This window comes from Dermacentor andersoni, chromosome 7, assembly GCF_023375885.2.
Source record: "Dermacentor andersoni chromosome 7, qqDerAnde1_hic_scaffold, whole genome shotgun sequence".
In the NCBI taxonomy this organism is placed as follows: Eukaryota; Metazoa; Arthropoda; class Arachnida; order Ixodida; family Ixodidae; genus Dermacentor; species Dermacentor andersoni.
Window position 1 is genome coordinate 47,289,677 of NC_092820.1, and position 6,979 is coordinate 47,296,655.

Genomic DNA, 6,979 nt, shown 5'->3' on the forward strand with positions numbered 1-6,979 from the left:
GTTTACACTGGGCCTCTTCGATGTTTAGCCGCCATGCTCGCTCGGTGAATGGATGTGATGACGCCACCACAGCGTTCCCTCGTGGTATAATGCGAAGCGTACTAAATTACAAATTAGTCTAATGCATATTCAGTGTACATGTTGTAAGCTTTAAAATGCTTCTATACCACGTTAAAGTAACTAATAATATTGTACTAAATGCATTTGTTTTATAACTTGTTTGTGCATGTAATGCACTCGGTGGAACGACAAACAAGTGAAAGAAGGCACGACCATGCACCGACGATATGATCACGTGAGCCCCAGTTTGTCGACCGCCCAGAAGGCGACGCCCAAGGAATGATAGCCAGCCAGAGTGAATCTAGATAAACCAATGAAACTGGAGGCTTGTCGAAAGATAAACTGTGTCTCGGTACCATTCGTGCTTTCGTCTTGGGGTGTCGCCAGAGCTCGTGAAGATCCCGAGTTTCGCCAAACTCGGCGCATCCTGCATAGCACCCCTGGTCGGAACCTTGGCAACAGCTTCCACCATACTTTTTTGAACCTGCAACATGTGCAGAGAAAGTCACATCACTGTGCGTTGATTGTATGGCTTTATTGTTCTACACATTCTATCAAATCATTAAAAAATACAGTTCGCACATTTTTACTACTGTATATAGACAGTCTAGTTGCTAGACACGCGAAACATTACCATCCCTCTGACAGAATGCAACAATAGAAGCGTACACTGTAAAGCTACACTAAAATTTAAATTGATGTGGCACCGTATGAGCATACAGTATGCTTACTGTATGCTCTAGCCCTGTGTCAAGTAAAAGTTAATTGTCAATCATTTATGGTGTATTTCTACTCATTCTGGGTCATCAAACTGTACAATCAATGTTCCAAGTTTACACATTGTTGGCTTTTGATTGCCTATGGGATCCGTTTCCTACTTACACATGCAGTAATCCCACTGTAATAAGGAAAAAGAGTTAGAAAAAGAAACGCCATGATAATCTTCCACATTTACTGAGGGCAGGAACAATGGCCAATAGCATGTGGTTGAAGCTACATAAATACTCAGTTTTCACACAGCTTAATTGTTCAGCAAGTAATAAAGAGGTACGCTGTGCGCCTCTGCATAACCAATAAAATCTGACTACTTGACACTGTACTAAAGCTGCTGCTTGATAGTGTTCGGCAGTTCGGCTTTGGTTTTCTGATATACAGAACTGTTTAGGTACCAGTAGTTTACTTTGCGATAAAATGGAACTTGGAGCACTGGTCATTTGCACATAAATAATGCGACAGCAAATATAACACAATGATAGGAATATGGGTCTCTTAGAAAAAATACATACACATTATGAATATAATGTGATGTGATGCCACAATGAAACAGAAAGCAATGCATAGAAGTGGACGGCACTTCCATGCCACCAAGGTTATTGGACAGACAGTACTTCAGAAGTGCCCGGCACACAGTCGAAGTAGGCAAAGCAGCATTTCTTTGCGTTCAACACAATGCATTGGCGGGCTAGTTGGTGCGAATCCATAAATACTTTGTTTAGCGCAAAACAATGGACACAAGAAAGACGACCAGCACAAGGCGCTACTCTCAACTGACATCACTTTATTGCGTCACTCCTTTATAGATAGTAGAATCAAGAAACATGTGCAGTGAGCACCATGTGCAGGGACCACCAACAACCGATCACAAGAGCGCACTCATGCGACGGGATCCAAAAAACCATATTGAGCACCGCACAAGGTTAAAGAAGGCACACTAATGCACTGTGACCCCAATGACTGTATGAAGAAAGCTTCCGATAACTCTCGGGCGGTGGTATCACAGCACTTTTTCAGAATCATAGTATCACGAAAGATGACTTTGCACTTCCATATTTTACAATGTTGAGCCAAATGGGAACCTGTGCCTGTTGGTATGGATCGCTTATGTTCGCAATGTTTCGTGATACTACGATTTTGAAAAAGAGCGGTGATACCACCGCCAGAGAGTTATCGGAAGCTTTCTTCATACAGTCATTGGGGTCACAGTGCATTAGTGTGCTTTCTTTAACCTTGTACAGTGCTCAATATGGTTTTTTTGGATTCTGTCGTATGAGTGTGCTCTTGTGATCAGATGTTGGTGGTTCCTGCACATGGTGTTCACAGCGCATGTTCTTCTAGATTCTGCTGTCTACAAAGGAGGGACGCAACAAAGTGATGTCAGTTGAGAGTAGCGCCTTGTTCTGTCGTCTTTTTTGCGTCCATTGTTTTGCGCTAAAAAAGCAATTATGTATTCCTTGTGTGTGTTTGAAGACAGCTACACACGCAGTAGCGATTCCAGTATTGCTGCCCAGTGGTTTAGCTCGCCGCAGCTTGAAGTGCCACAAAATATAAGGAGAGAAACCTGCATTATAGTTTTGTTGCAAACAAGAATATAACGTGAAGTGCATTCTGAGGCCAGAAACTACAGAAAAAAATTTCATGATGCACCACTGTGCAGGGTTTTATAGCAAAGTCAAATACATTTAGTGTAAATATCACACTATGATGGTACACAATGGTGGTAATCTGTAATAATATAAAAGGTGCCTTAATGTTAGAACAAAAGTTGACATTACTTAATAATAGCCCTGTAAAATTTAGCATGCAGGGGCACCACTTGGTTAAACAATAGTGATGTAATGTCTATGTACACAAGTATTGCCCATGCATTTCTGCCATTGTCCAAATGGCATAAATGAACGGGTAATACTTGTATACATAGATATTACATCTCTATTGTTTAACCAAGTGGGTAAACTATGTCTGCCTCATACAAGATTAGAATTAAACCATAAATTATATATAGTCACCCTAACAGTAACACCTCATTTGCACTTCACAGTAAGTAGACGTCACCTGTTCAAAGTTTATATGTTGAATGTAACGAACCTTCATTACAGCAGCGCAGAGCATTCCTCACATTTCCTTACGTACTCAGAATTCAAGTCATCACCGCAACACATATGCTACAACATCGTCACACAGTGCAACTCACGCTTACACTACAGAAATAAACCAAACATGTTTAGGCCACTTGTACTGCAGTATGAGCAATAGTGTCGGGATTATGAAATTCCCCACGAAGTCCTCCAGGTTGCCAAGAAACCAGAACGGTTGGCCCCGTGGTACGAATTCACGCAGTTGTGCGACTGGACATTAACACATTTAAGGAAAAGAGACACTCCTCACGACCACATTATACAAGAATTCCGTGCTCTTCAGGACCAATATCAAAATCACATGCAATTCTACACTGATGGGTCCAAAACAAAACAACACGTGGGTGTAGGGGCCGTAACAGAAAATTGGGAAAGAAGTATTCGTCTACCAAAACATGCCTCTGTTTTCACTGCTGAAGTTTACGCTCTATGGGTTGTATTGAAAAAGATTATCACTGGCAAGCACAAAAACAGTCATTTACACTGATTCCTTAAGTACACTGAAGGCTCGAAACCTAAAATCTGAGTGTGAACCCCTGTTAGGGGACATACTAAACATGGTCGCACTTAACAAATATGGGAGATCAATCCACTTCTGCTGGGTACCAAGTCACGTTGGTATACCGGGTAACGAAGTAGCCGATAGATATGCATCGATGGCAGCGAACAAAGAGATAACACACACAACACTTCCATACAAAGATAGCATCCGCGCGATTAGAAAAGCCTTAACGGCGAAATGGCAACGCGAATGGGACCATTGTGCTGACAACAAACTACATCTCACGAAACCCATAGTTGGCGAGTGGAAGTCATGCTACCATCAGGAGCGGTTCATCAATGTAGTTTTATGCCGACTACGCATTGGGCACACACACCTCACACAATTACTTACTTACGAAAGAAGACACACCAACATGCGAGAAATGTCAACAGCCACAAACAGTTATGCACATATTACTCACATGTACGCAGACTGAAACACACAGACGAACACTTTTGCACAAATTATATCAACTACACATACCTTTACACCCTGCTCTAATTTGAGGTGATGATCCGCTAGTCCCATTATGTGTCGTTCGTAAATTTCTAGACGACACTGGATTTTTACATAAAATATAGATTATTAACAAAGCCTTTTCCTCCATTAACTGGATTTTAAAACACCTCATGTTTGGCGCAGCATATCGTTAGCCGCTTTTGCGCCATTAAACCCCATTTAACTAACTAAATAAGTAGACGCCTGTTGATGCCAGCCTCCCCCAATGCTAAACTGTGCTGCATGCTTTACAGATAAATTATAGTGGTATCACTAAACTCTGAAGCTATTCAGGACTGCAGCATTGTAGAAGACATCTACAAATGTCCCATTTCATGTGTAACAGCCTTTGCTTGCACATCTTACCAAGTGCAAATTAAAATTACTTCTCCTTGTTTAGCATTTTTGCCTGCTAGAACACAATCCAATGTCATCAATATATTAACATATTACCTCAAAGAACCTAATTTAGCTTATAGATTAACACCTTCGCATACTGCCACAGCTACACTCTGTCATATGCGTTGCAATAATAAAGGAGTGCTTGTCCACCAGCACTCCAATGTCACTAACAGTGATCACCTACACAGCTTGATTCAGGTGGCAGGTGGCAGTCATGATTCAGGTGGCAAATAGCTAAGAGAAAAAAAAATCCACTCACTTTGAGAGCTACAATACTGCGATAACTTGAGAGAGATGGACCCATTGCAGGCAGCAGACCTCTGCTCAGCTCCAGCACAACAGCAACTTGCCTTTCAGTAAAAGAAAAGGATTGATTAGTAATGATAAGTTACCTTGTTTTTGCTGAGTATCAATACAATCTGACTTTCATGCATATCCACTCTCCGCTTTAGTAATACAACTGAATTATTCGTAAAATAAAAGAGTCAATGATGATACCATTCGCTTCTCTTTTATGTCCAATTTTTTTCGCACTGATACCCCGTTTACTGCTTGCTTACTGACACGAATGCCTTGACTGCCCAGACATCATTTGAAGCAACACGTCTTGCTGCACTGCAAAAAGTTGCACCGAGGAAACACAGCAGAGCAGCCAGAGCAACGAACTTTTTTTTTTCTGGTCACAATTAAAACGTGCACCCAAGCAAGAAAGTAACGACCACAGGTAGTGAGCGACTGCTATTGCCTCGAACGTTTATTTCCGTATTTTAACAGAAGTTCTTGTATCGGATACAGTATGCTCTCAAGCCAATACAAGCGTAAATACAAGTGCGCAACTGAACGGAGTTGTATTCTACGCTTTTAACACGAGTGAGCAAAAGGTTAGAAGTACCTCACGGAAATTGCGATCGAGCCGATCGCGCTACGACTGGAATCGATCTGAAAAGATAGGGTGATCCCTTTCCCCATTCATGCGTCAGTTTTGCCCTAAGACGTTGCATAGTGGTCTTTTGAAAACATTTCTGTTCGCGACACCGGCTTACCACACATCACTTTAACACCTACGTTATGCAAACCAAATAAGATTAAAATGAGCTTACCTCATGAGCAAGTTACGAGTGCGCGTAGACTGTTGAACACCCGTTGAGAGCAAGCAGGATATATCCGTGTCCAAGCGCATACGTGCACCCAAACACAGGACAACTTCTTCGATGCCGCAGCGTGCAGAGTTTTGTACACGAAGTGAAAGAGATCCAGCGCAAATATCTCCGCGCGATGACGGCAAATGACGAGCGCACAAGCGTACAAAACACAGCGACAAATTCGGAACTTTGCCAATTCGAACGTGCCGAGACCCAAGCAGCGTAACCATCCATCGTTTCTGTTCTTCGCTCCCGATGCGTCAATCTCTCGTCCTTGGAGTCTTGCTTCACTCTTGAGTACAAATCAAGAGATATTTACGGCAAATTAACAACTTTTACAACGCGACACGAAAAAGTCCGGCTGACTACCCATGTGCAGCTCCGTCTGCCACTCCTAACGGACGCGTAAAGCCCCTTAAACTTCGTAAAGTAGTGCCACGCTTTGAAGAATGCCGCCCCCTCCTCGAGCGCTCTGCCCGAAGCCGACGCCGCGTCGCTATTGGCCTAATGGCATCACGTGGCCCCTTGCACCGGCTTCGTTTGTTTACAGTTGCGCTTCAGTGCCATTCCTTCCGGCATTCCTTCCGTTCCTATTCTGTGTTTTGATCTTGTGAACGCCTTGAAGGATGTTTTGTGGCAAGTGCGACGTCGCTTCACGTCATTTTCTGTTACCATGACCTGCTGCGCGTTTGGATGCCAATATAGTTTTAGCAAAGGCAAGAATATGTTCGCGATACCGTCCGGTAAGCGCAACGCGTTAAGGAGAAAGACATGGCTTCACCGAATCGGGAGGGACAACTTCCGACCTACTTCCTCCGCGCGACTATGTGATGTAAGTTGTGGCTCTCTCAGAGTATTGTATGTGCCAGGCTTGCGTATTGTGCTGTGGGCAATAACGTAGTAGATATTGCACAGTTCACTGTGCATGTTGTCATTTGTACGCACGCTTTAACATGATTTTTACGCGACGTCCGCTTTGCTTATATGCGCACTACGTGGTCGTGTTAGTCACATTTGGTGCGCTTAATCGTTTTGAACGCCAACCGGCTCGAGTTCGCGGGCACGCGAGGTTGCGTGCGATAACGTGATTACGAAATTTTTAAGATTCAGCGCAGTCCTTTTGATAAAATTTCAGTCTCGATCATGAAAACGCCTCAGGAGAGCAACTCTCTGCCTTTTGTGGTTACTTACTAGCCTTCTTTAGATAGACTAGCTTTGTTTGCCACATTTGTTCGTGTTCCTCGTTGGCGGTCGCCCGGTGGATTTGTGATACAGAGGCACCGATGAAAAGCGTGCGTGCTCTCCCGAAACCGTGTTACGCGGTGCGTTCGTCGTCGAGCGACTGCATGATATGTAATTGAGACGTATGTGCTAATTCGCGTGCGCTTTAAAGTGTGCGAAGCTTAAGATGCGGCGGT

General features: G+C 43.3%; 1 long non-coding RNA gene across 1 annotated transcript; it reads right to left on the bottom strand.

Moving 5' to 3' along the window:
- Positions 1 to 499: 499 nt before the first annotated feature.
- On the bottom strand, positions 500 to 5,894 carry LOC129385884 (uncharacterized). Its single transcript, XR_008613371.1, has 3 exons — positions 5,520 to 5,894; positions 4,679 to 4,769; positions 500 to 544 (listed from the first exon to the last, which is right to left on the bottom strand). It is a non-coding gene; the product is annotated as an uncharacterized lncRNA (long non-coding RNA).
- Between the last annotated feature and the right edge of the window lie 1,085 nt (positions 5,895 to 6,979).